This window comes from Salvelinus fontinalis, chromosome 27, assembly GCF_029448725.1.
Source record: "Salvelinus fontinalis isolate EN_2023a chromosome 27, ASM2944872v1, whole genome shotgun sequence".
NCBI classification, from domain to species: domain Eukaryota; kingdom Metazoa; phylum Chordata; class Actinopteri; order Salmoniformes; family Salmonidae; genus Salvelinus; species Salvelinus fontinalis.
The window spans coordinates 40423077-40435455 of record NC_074691.1 but is presented as its reverse complement, the minus strand read 5'-3'; the positions used below and the strand labels follow the sequence as shown (position 1 = coordinate 40435455).

The 12379-nt window shown below is 43.3% G+C and overlaps 1 protein-coding gene across 1 annotated transcript in view; it reads right to left on the bottom strand.

Moving 5' to 3' along the window:
* Window positions 1-7617, bottom strand: part of LOC129825574 (protein-tyrosine kinase 2-beta-like) — a 55979-nt gene extending 48362 nt beyond the window's left edge. The window contains exon 1 of the mRNA XM_055885769.1: window positions 7484-7617. The gene's annotated coding sequence lies outside the window, so the exon portion shown is untranslated. The remainder of the gene's footprint in view (window positions 1-7483) is intronic.
* Between the last annotated feature and the right edge of the window lie 4762 nt (window positions 7618-12379).

Below are 12379 nucleotides of genomic sequence, written 5' to 3'. Positions count from 1 at the left end.
TACCTTAATTTATTAGTTACATGTTTTACTTGGAATTTCAATAGCTCCTTGATCTAATTGAACAGCCAGATTGCAGTGGTAATGAAGCTGCCCCTGCCAGTGGATGCTGCTGAGGGGAGGACGGCTCATAATAATGTCTGGAATGGAGTCGATGGAATGGTATCAAACACATCAAACACATGGTTTCTACGCGTTTGATACCATTCCATCGACTCCATTCCAGACATTATTATGAGCCGTCCTCCTCTCAGCAGCCTCCACTGGCAGGGGCAGCTTCATTACCACTGCAATCTGGCTGTTCCCCTCAGCAGCCTCCACTGGCCACTGCCTCAGTTGGTCATGAATTGTGTTGTCTGTACTGTATCTCAGACCAGAGGGCAGGCTCTGGAAGAATCCCCTGCTATTTGTTTGGCCTTCTTCCTTGTCTGTGTGTCATACAACCTCTAAAGGCCTGCGCTCTGGTGCCCTCAGACAGCAGACCCCATGCTGACTACCTTCCTCAGCTCACTACACACTGACAGGACTCTACACACTGGCAGGACTCTACACACTGACAGGACTCTACACACTGACAGGACTCTACACACTGGCAGGACTCTGACAGGACTCTACACTCTGACAGGACTCTACACACTGACAGGACTCTACACACTGACAGGACTCTACACACTGACAGGACTCTACACACTGACAGGACTCTACACACTGACAGGACTCTACACACTGACAGGACTCTACACACTGACAGGACTCTACACAAATGCACACACACTCACAAAGAATCATCATTCACACTGCTGTTATTCTGTTTATCATAAATGACATCTACCTCCATTACTCAAGTATCCCTGCACATTGTTAATATGGTACTGAACTGACCCTGTATATAGTATGATTAGCCCTATACGTATCTACCTCCATTACTCCAGTATCCCTGCACATTGTTAATATGGTACTGAACTGACCCTGTATAGTCACCTTACCCCTATACATACAGTTGAAGTCAGAAGTTTACATACACCTTAGCCAAATACATTTAAACTCAGTTTTTCACAATTCCTGACATTTAATCCTAGTAAAAATTCCCTCTCTTAGGTCAGTTAGGATCACCACTTCATTTTAATAATGTGAAATGTCAGAATAATAGTAGAGAGAATGATTTATTTCAGCTTTTATTTCATTCATCACATTCCCAGTGGGTCAGAAGTTTACATACACTCAATTAGTATTTGGTAGCATTGCCTTTAAATTGTTTAACTTGGGTCAAACGTTTCGGGTAGCCTCCACAAGCTTCCCACAATATAAGTTGTGTGAATTTTGGCCCATTCCTCCTGACAGAGCTGGTGTAACTGAGTCAGGTTTGTAGGCCATCTTGCTCGCACACGCTTTTTCAGTTCTGCCCACAAAACTTCTATAGGATTGCGGTCAGGGCTTTGTGATGGCCACTCAAATACCTTGACTTTGTTGTCCTTAAGTCATTTTGCCACAACTTTGGAAGTATGCCTGGGATCATTGTCCATTTGGAAGACCCATTTGCGACCAAGCTTTAACTTCCTGACTGATGCTTGAGATGTGGATATATTGAAGCAACATAATTTTCCTACCTCATGATGCCATCTATTTTGTGAAGTGCACCAGTCCCTCCTGCAGCAAAGCACCCCCACAACAAGATGCTGCAACCCCTTGCTTCACGGTTGGGATGGTGTTCTTCGGCTTGCAAGCGTCCCCCTTTTTCCTCGAAACAAAATGATGATCGTTATGGCCAAACAATTCTATTTTTGTTTCATCAGATCAGAGGACATTTCTCCAAAAAGTACAATCTTTGTCCCCATGTGCAGTTGCAAACTGTAGTCTGGCTTTTTTAATGGCGGTTTTGGAGCAGTGGCTTCTTCCTTGCTGAGCAGTCTTTCAGGTTATGTCGAGATAGGACTCGTTTTATTGTGGATATAGATCATTTTGACCGGTTTCCTCCAGCCTCTTCACAAGGTCCTTTGCTGTTGTTCTGGGATTGATTTGCAGTTTTCGCACCAAAGTACGTTCATCTCTAGGAGACAGAACGTGTCTCCTTCCTGAGCGGTATGACGGCTGCGTGGTCCCATGGTGTTTATACTTGCGTACTATTGTAGGTACAGATGAACGTGGTACCTTCAGGCATTTGGAAATGGCTCCCAAGGATGAACCAGACTTGTGGAGTTCTACAAAAAAAAATCTGAGGTCTTGGCTGATTTCTTTTGATTTTCCCATGATGTCAAGCAAAGAGGCACTGAGTTTGAAGGTAGGCCTTGAAATACATCCACAGGTACACCTCCAATTGACTCAAATTATGTCAATTAGCCTATAAGATGCTTCTAAAGCCATGACATAATTTTTTGGAATTTTCCAAGCTGTTTAAAGGCACAGTCAACTTAGTGTATGTAAACTTCTGACCCACTAGAATTGTGATACAGTGAATTATAAGTGAAATAATCTGTCTGTAAACAATTGTTGGAAAAATTACTTGTGTCATTCACAAAGTAGATGTCCTAACCGACTTGCCAAAACTATAGTTTGTTAACAAGAAATTTGTGGAGTGGTTGAAAAACAAGTTTTCATGATTCCAACTTAAGTGTATGTAAACTTCCAACTTCAATTGTATCTACCTCCATCAGTACCCCTGCACATTGTTAACATGGTAGTGGAACTGACCATGTACATAGTATGATTAACCCTATACGTATCTACCTCTATCCCTCCAGTATCCCTGCACATTGTTAGTATGGTACTGACCATGTATATAGTCACCTTACCCCTATAAATATCTACCTCCATCACTCCAGTATCTCTGCACATTGGTAATATGGTACTGACCCTGTATATAGTCACCTTAACCCTATACATATCTACCTCCATCACTCCAGTATCCCTGTACATTGTTAATATGGAACTGACCCTGTATATAGCTACTGACCCTGTATATAGTTACTGACCCTGGAACTGTCCCTGTATATAGCTACTGACCCTGGAACTGTCCCTGTATATAGCTACTGACCCTGGAACTGTCCCTGTATATAGCTACTGACCCTGGAACTGTCCCTGTATATAGCTACTGACCCTGGAACTGACCCTGTATATAGCTACTGACCCTGGAACTGACCCTGTATATAGCTACTGACCCTGGAACTGACCCTGTATATAGCTACTGACCCTGGAACTGACCCTGGAACTGTCCCTGTATATAGCTACTGACCCTGGAACTGACCCTGTATATAGCTACTGACCCTGGAACTGTCCCTGTATATAGCTACTGACCCTGGAACTGTCCCTGTATATAACTACTGACCCTGGAACTGTGCCTGTATATAGCTACTGACCCTGGAACTGTCCCTGTATATAGCTACTGACCCTGGACCTGTTACTGTATATAGTTACTGATCCTGTATATAGCTTCTTACTTTCTCATGTTCTTCATTCTTATTCATATTTCTTGTGTGTTTTTTATTCTACCTTGTTATTTTTAGTGCTACATTAATAATAATTACTACATTGTTGGGAAAATAGAGTAGATTATTGTTGTACTCAAAGGAGTAGAAGACAGACTACTTCTACTTGTCCCCATAGGGGAACCACATTTGGTGCTAGGTAGAAACCGTCTACTTGTCCCCATAGAGGGACCACATTTGGTGCTAGGTATAAACCGTCTACTTGTCCCCATAGAGGGACCACATTTGGTGCTAGGTATAAACCGTCTACTTGTCCCCATAGAGGGACCACATTTGGTGCTAGGTATAAACCGTCTACTTGTCCCCATAGAGGGACCACATTTGGTGCTAGGTATAAACCTTCTACTTGTCCCCATAGAGGAACCACATTTGGTGCTACGTATAAACCCTCTACTTGTCCCCATAGAGGGACCACATTTGGTGCTACGTATAAACCTTCCACTTGTCCCCATAGGGGAACTACATTTGGTGCTAGGTAGAAACCTGCTACTTGTCCCCATAGAGGGACCACATTTGGCGCTAGGTAGGAACCTTAGCAGAGGGTTTCACCTAGAATGAGAAATGTACAACAGTATACAACAATAACATACATCAATCACTGTGTGTGTGTGTGTGTGTGTGTGTGTGTGTGTGTGTGTGTGTGTGTGTGTGTGTGTGTGTGTGTGTGTGTGTGTGTGTGAGAGAGAGAGAGAGAGAGAGAAACAGAGAGATAGATGAGTATGTCTAAGATCACACAGTACACCAGATAGGACAGACTGACCCCCCCCCCCACACACACACACACCCGGCACATAGGCTATTGCAGCATAGATACTGCAGACTGAGACAGGGGAGGTTGGGCAACACTGTAGACCTGTCCAAAAGTACTACCAGACAGGGCCAATCAGGAATGATAAACACCACCCACTGTGTCAAAGCACAACCCCCACACCACTCAACCAAAATCCACAGACCACTAACATACTACCTTGAGACAAGGTTGCGTATAGCCCACGGATATGTCCCCCACCACACTTGCCCACTAGGGGGAGCAAAACCGGACAGGAAGACCCAAGGGAGTGGAGTATAGTGAACAAAGCCTGGCATAGGGAGGAGCCACCCTTGCCGTCTCTGACTGCCAGAGACTCGGCCTCCCTAATAGGGTCAGAGAGTCCCAGGAGTGAGTGGGGAACCGGGCCACTGGTTCCCTTGCTGTCTCTACAAGGACCAGTGCCTTGCCGTTCACCTAATGCACAGCTGAGCCATAGGACCTCATGAAGAGATGAGTCTTCAGCAAAGACTTAAAGTTTGAAACCGAGTCTCTGTTTATCTCACATGGATCGGCAAGACTATTCCATAAAAGAGGAGCTCTATGGGAGAAAGTCCTTCCTCCAGCTTTTTCCTTTGAAATTCTAGGGACAATAAGGAGGCCTTGCGTCTTGTGACCGTAGCGTACATGTAGGTACATAATGTACGGCAGGAACAAATCAAGTCCATGTAATGCTTTGTAGCTTAACAGTAAAAACTTGAAAATCAGCCCTAGCCTTAACAGGAAGCCAGAGGTTAGCACTGGAGTAATATGATAAAAAATATATATATTCTAGTCAAAACATCTAACAAGAAATGGGAGACTAGGGGGGCTAAATGGAGGGTAACATAGGTTAAGAGATGGTTATAAATATGCAAATGATGTGATGGACGTTCGAGGAGTTTCAGAAGAGTCCAGCTGAGCTGAAGGCACTGAAGACAAGGTCCCCAATGGCCAGGAGTCTGGTCTTAGTAGTTATAAGGACGCTGGAGTCAGATGAGTAGAGGGAGCGACAGGGAATTTAGATGTGCAAACAGGTCAGAACGATAAGGAAGAGCCAGGACATGGAGAGATGTGTAGCTGAGCAGTGGAGTCGGTAGAGAGGTGGATGTGATGGTTTCCCTGGTTTTACGTGTGGATGTAGGGAAGTGTTCGGTTTCCAGTGGTGTGAAATAAAGGATCCAAGGACAGAGCGAACAACGATGGTCTTTTAAAGGTTTTTATAGCACTCAGACAATGTGCACAATGAGAAGTAGCATACAGCCTGCCAGTACTGCAACAGTCCGCAGCCTTACTTCATACCATAACATCAGATAAGGACCCAGAGGAGAGAGAACACCATTTTTTCCCTCCCCCCTGCCAGCCCATCAGAATGCCTGCAAACAGATTGAGCCATAAAGGTAAGATAACACCAAAATGGTGAATCGTTCAGCGTGGGCACTGAAGCTACAGAATTCTGAACATATTGAAGAGGATTGACAGAGAGGCTATAGAGATGAACATTGCAATTTCACCAACTATTTAACACAATACTATTCAGAATGCCGAAGAACCTGGCGCTCTTTAACTTTGCAGAACAGAAAGTCTTATTGTCGTGTGAAAATGAGGAAGTCATAAAGTTGGGCTCTAATATTGTCCTTTATGGGTGTGCAATGTATGTCCCTGACCTGTGAACAATACAAAGTTGGTTTTAAGGTGACTAAAAGAGCCAGGACATGGACATGTGATCAAGGACCAATTGGAATTCTAAGTCAAACATTTAACGAATAAATTCAAGTGAAAGAAAATGTAACAATATTTCAGAAAACCAAAAGGATGTGCGATGTACATCCCTACCCTCCAACGTTGGTTCGAGGAGTCTAGGTCACATGGTCAAGGAGAAATTGAATTGTAAGTGCTTTTTTTTATCAATAAAATAATTTTTATTAAATGGAATCATTTGAGAAAACTAAAGCATGTGTCTTTCTATATAAGGAATAATGGACTGTTGAAATCAGGTTAAGTCACATGGTTGAAGAACTATTGAAATGTGACATTTTCAAATATTTGTATAAAATCGCATAGGCACTTTATAGGAAAACCATGTGCGATGTGTGTCCCTATTCTGTGAACAACACAATGTAGGTCACATGGCCAAGGACTTATTGAAATAAGTATTTTTAAAAATATGTATATGTTACAATTGTTGGTATCATTTTTTGAGAAAACCAAAGGGTGTGCAACTTGCCTCTCTGTGTAAGAAATAATGGACAGTTGAAATTAGGTTGCTAAGTCACTTGGTGTACCGGCTATTGGATTTTGAATATTGTGATCATGCACTTTGTTGACGGTACCTTACTAGTTGCATTGACCTTGAGCGGGCTGCCTACAAGGTTGCCTTGTGATTATGAAGCTCGGGTCGGACTCGGGAAAATAAGACCTGTGCAATGTTGTACACATGTTTTCCTTCATAAAGAGCCTAAACTGAGGTATATAGATCAAATCGTTCCCGAGCAATAGAAGTTTGAAGTTTCTGAATGTCTGGCCAATATCGAATCTCAAACCAACTTTTTCCGCGGTAATCCACCTCACTTGTCAAAGTGAACCAAAACACAGATAGATACACCCTGCATACTTGCCTATTCTATAAGAGAGCCAGTATAGCAAGAACAATTGTTTTGGAGTAGGTAGGGTTACATACTGCAGCGTCATACACCCAGGCGCTGGAAATACGTGTCAACAATTTCACCTGCACAGACTTGCAGTGTTAATTGAGATTCTTCCAACTGAACTCAGGTAGCAAATGCAATGGAAGCAATTCCACACATTATGCATATGTAGTTCAAGTTAAAATGCTTGAATCCAAAAAGGTATCTCATATATCTATAACGGTAAAGGACTCGTGCCATTATTAAGACGTGTAAATCAATCTTTTACATGAAGCACATGTTGTCCTTAGTCTTCATGTTTTGAACATTTCATTCAGAGACACGACATGACATATTTGTAAACTGCTAGAAATAATATGACGTTCACGGTATAATTTTACTGACTTCAAACGACTCTTGAATAGTTTTGTTTTGCGTGAACCGTAAACAATAATGAATAACTCAGATCACTTGAAATACCTTGACGCAGCTAACGTCGCGTTGAGTCTCCTACACCTGAAGGTAAAAAGCCTACATTTGACAGTTGGGAAAACACTTCTTACATTGAGTTTTACGAATTTGCCTCTTACCTAATTTGAGAACTTGTCACCCCACGAGCATCTGCACGGAAATGTTGATATTCTATTTCTGGTAGATGCGCTATAGGCCAAGTCCTTTGGGTAGTACCAGGTATTCCCCCGAAGAAAACGTTATGTGAAGCAGAAAGGTGTTTGCTCAAGCCACTCCCTTGTCGGTAGGATACTTCCTTATTTCTGTGGTATTACAATTTATATTGTGTTTTGTGCAAGTAATAGCTATGTTATAAACCACATTTGTGAATATATATATATTTTTTTTTTTAGTTGGGTTCAAAACGTTTATATTCTCTATAGGCCTACACACTATAGTGTCTTAGAGTGGGCATGCATTAACTATTCAAAACCAATAAAGTATAGTGGAATAAAAGTGTTTGCCAGAGAAATAGTTATGTATGGTGTAGAAACACGAGATACATTACCACACGTTACCACGTCTCCTGTAGACCTACTCAGGATAGGTTGAATGTCTTTAGGAGTCAAGAGTTTTTGTATAGTATAGCAATATAGAGTATAGCAATCCACCCTTGGGTCACCTAATAACTACTAAAGAACACTAGAGGGCGCCATAGTTCTGTTTCTTAGACAGACAGCTGGTTCCTAAACAGGGCCTGCCCCTCACCTTTTGGGGCCACTAAGACTTATTTACGTTGTAGTCATTTAGTAGATGATCTTATCCAGAGTGACTTACAGGAGTAATTAGGGTTAAGTGCCTTGCTCAAGGGCACATCGAGAGATTTTTTACCTAGTCGGCTCAGGGATTCTAACCAGCGACCTTTCGGTTACTGGCCCAACGGTAGGCTACCCGCCACACTTATGTCACGTTAATGATATCTGAGTGAGAACGACTAACAAAATCAAGCAATTTTCACACATTTCATTTAATTCTACAAATTTTCCCATGGGGCAGAGATATTTTTTTTAAATCAGTTTTCCAGCTAATTTCCATAACATTCTACCCATTTCGCCATGCCCTATGCCATGTTAATGTGCTCTGAGTGAGAGTGACTAACAAAATGAATGGGGGCCCCACTGGAGGTCCGGGACCCTGGGCATGTGCCCTGCGTGACCGGTCGGTATTCGACCATGTGACCGGTCGGTATTCGACCATGTGGCCGGTCGGTATTCGACCATGTGACCGGTCGGTATTCGACCATGTGACCGGTCGGTATTCGACCATGACCGGTCGGTATTCGACCATGATAGCTGGGTAGACTCATTTACCAATCTAAACAGTGTTAGCTGACCTGGCTAATTGAGTGATGGTCAATGACTGACATAACAAGAGAAAGATTTGCTGATACACAGCTCACATTTTTTACTTTCACCTTTTGTATTCTACTATTCTACCTCTCAACGGTAAATTAGAGACCCCGACTGGGGCCGGCCCTGTTCCTACACCCAGTGGACATCACCTCTCTGGTTGGTTGGGGTGTTGCCCATTATAGAGACTGTAGAAGGAACAGCATTATACAGAGGGGGGACATGAGGTGTAGAAGGAACAGCATTATACAGAGGGGGGACATGAGGTGTAGAAGGAACAGCATTATACAGAGGGGGGACATGAGGTGTAGAAGGAACAGCATTATACAGAGGGGGGACATGAGGTGTAGAAGGAACAGCATTATACAGAGGGGGGACATGAGGTGTAGAAGGAACAGCATATACAGAGGGTGGACATGAGGTGTAGAAGGAACAGCATATACAGAGGGGGGACATGAGGTGTAGAAGGAACAGCATATACAGAGGGGGACATGAGGTGTAGAAGGAACAGCATTATACAGAGGGAGGACATGAGGTGTAGAAGGAACAGCATTATACAGAGGGGGGATATGAGGTGTAGAAGGAACAGCATTATACAGAGGGGGGACATGAGGTGTAGAAGGAACAGCATTATACAGAGGGGGGACATGAGGTATAGAAGGAACAGCATATACAGAGGGGGACATGAGGTGTAGAAGGAACAGCATTATACAGAGGGGGGACATGAGGTGTAGAAGGAACCGCATTATACAGAGGGGGGACATGAGGTGTAGAAGGAACAGCATTATACAGAGGGGGGACATGAGGTGTAGAAGGAACAGCATTATACAGAGGGGGACATGAGGTGTAGAAGGAACAGCATTATACAGAGGGTGGACATGAGGTGTAGAAGGAACAGCATTATACAGAGGGGGGACATGAGGTGTAGAAGGAACAGCATATACAGAGGGGGGACATGAGGTGTAGAAGGAACAGCATATACAGAGGGGGGACATGAGGTGTAGAAGGGACAGCATATACAGAGGGTGGACATGAGGTGTAGAAGGAACAGCATATACAGAGGGTGGACATGAGGTGTAAAAGGAACAGCATATACAGAGGGGGGACATGAGGTGTAGAAGGAACAGCATATACAGAGGGTGGATATGAGGTGTAGAAGGAACAGCACATACAGAGGGTGGACATGAGGTGTAGAAGGAACAGCATATACAGAGGGGGTACATGAGGTGTAGAAGGAACAGCATATACAGAGGGTGGATATGAGGTGTAGAAGGAACAGCATATACAGAGGGTGGACATGAGGTGTAGAAGGAACAGCATTATACAAAGGGTGGACATGAGGTGTAGAGGGAACAGCATATACAAAACATCTCAACACAACATGCCGACCTGGTTCGGGGCATCATTTTCAAGCTACTCCACCTCACTCAGCCATCCAAACTCTCCCATACCAGTCACTCCACTCCAGCCAGTATGTGAGGGAGTTCAGAATAGCTGTGAGTGTGTGGATTCTAGACTAGAGAGAGTGGGCTATGGGGTTGGCATATCTGTGGTTGTATACTAGCCATACCACTCCAGTCCAGCTAGTAGGTCGCCAGGGAAGGGATCATGGCATAACTATGGTTGTGTACTAGACAGTGACAGCTGCTATGGGGGTTCATGTCTGGGGCAGGAGCGGGCATGAACAAGCCTCACCCTCTCACCACCCAACCTGAGCCAACAACATTACACCAACACTCCCACGCACTAACTATATCAACAACACAGTACCACAGTGTCAAAGGCAGGCAGGCAGGCAGGCAGGCAGGCATCCACAACAGGTGCCACACCACACACACACACACATGTAACAGTATAACTTTAGTACCGTCCCCTCGCCCCGACACGAGCGCGAACCAGGGACCCTCTGCACACATCGACAACAGTCACCCACGAAGCACGGTCGTTACCCATCGCTCCACAAAAGCCACGGCCCTTGCAGAGCAAGGGGCAACCCTACTTAAAGTCTCAGAGCAAGTGACGTAACTGATTGAAATGCTACTAGCGCGTACCCGCTAACTAGCTAGCCATTTCACATCCGTTACACTCACCCCCCTTTCAACCTCCTCCTTTTCCGCAGCAACCAGTGATCCGGGTCAACAGCATCAATGTAACAGTATAACTTTAGTACGTCCCCTCGCCCCGACACCGGCGCGAACCAGGGACCCTCTGCACACATCAACAACGGTTGCCCACGAAGCACGGTCGTTACCCATCGCTCCACAAAAGCCGCGGCCCTTGCAGAGCAAGGGGCAACCCTACTTAAAGTCTCAGAGCAAGTGACGTAACTGATTGAAATGCTACTAGCGCGTACCCGCTAACTAGCTAGCCATTTCACATCCGTTACACACACACACACACACACACACACACACACACGCACGATAGTCTGACTGGGGCTGTGCCAATAGCAGTTTATCTGGCTACTGTATCTGGGCACAGAGGTGGCATGGGACCCCCATATCCGTTTAAATGATCTACCAACTATCCCTTTAAGTGAACGACCAACTATCCCTTTCTATTCTCTACCAACTATCTCTTTAAATGATCTACCAACTATCCCTTTAAATTATCTACCAACTATCCCTTTAAATGATCTACCAACAATCCCTTTCCGTTCTCTACCAACTATCCCTTTCTATTCTCTACCTACAATCCCTTTCTATTCTCTACTAACACTCCCTTTAAATGATCTACCAACTATCCTTTTCTATTCTCTACTAACTCTCCCTTTAAATGGTCTACCAACTCTCCCTTTAAATGGTCTACCAACTATCCCTTTAAATGGTCTACCAACTATCCCTTTAAATTATCTGCCAACTATCCCTTTAAATGATCTACCAACTATCCCTTTCTATTCTCTACCAACTATTCCTTTAAATGATCTACCAACTATCCCTTTAAATGATCTACCAACTATCCCTTTAAATGATCTATTATCTATCCCTTTAAATGATCTACCAACTATTCCTTTAAATGATCTACCAACTATCCCTTTAAATGATCTACCAACTATTCCTTTAAATGATCTACCAACTATACATTTCAATTCTCTTACAGTTTTTTACAATCACTTTGGCATTAATTTTGGAAACTTGATGTCATTTTTCAAAACTCTAGACACAAAACTCACAACCAATGATCAAAATGCACATTTTTCAAAACTCTAACACTTTTTCCAATTGCTTGGATACAATACACATAAAGCTAAGATCATTTTTTCATTGAACTAAAATCACCTGTTCAAAATGACACAACTTAACATCAAAGTATTACCATTTCAAAATGCCATTCACACATTACATCTGAGATGACTGTCTATTCATTTCATTACAATGATCTAACTATCAATTGATACAACTGCTCAAAATGATAAGTAACTGTTGCATTACTCTTAATGCAGAGTTTTATGAAAACTGACAAACAATATTCCATGTTTAGATCATGAAAGGTTCAGGATAACGAGATCCATTGACACCAATTACCGTGGAACATGAACCAATTGGACTACATTATCTATGGATGTAATATTTCATCATCATTCTTTATCAGACACTGTTTCTATGGTCCCATGTTCCACTTTTCCAG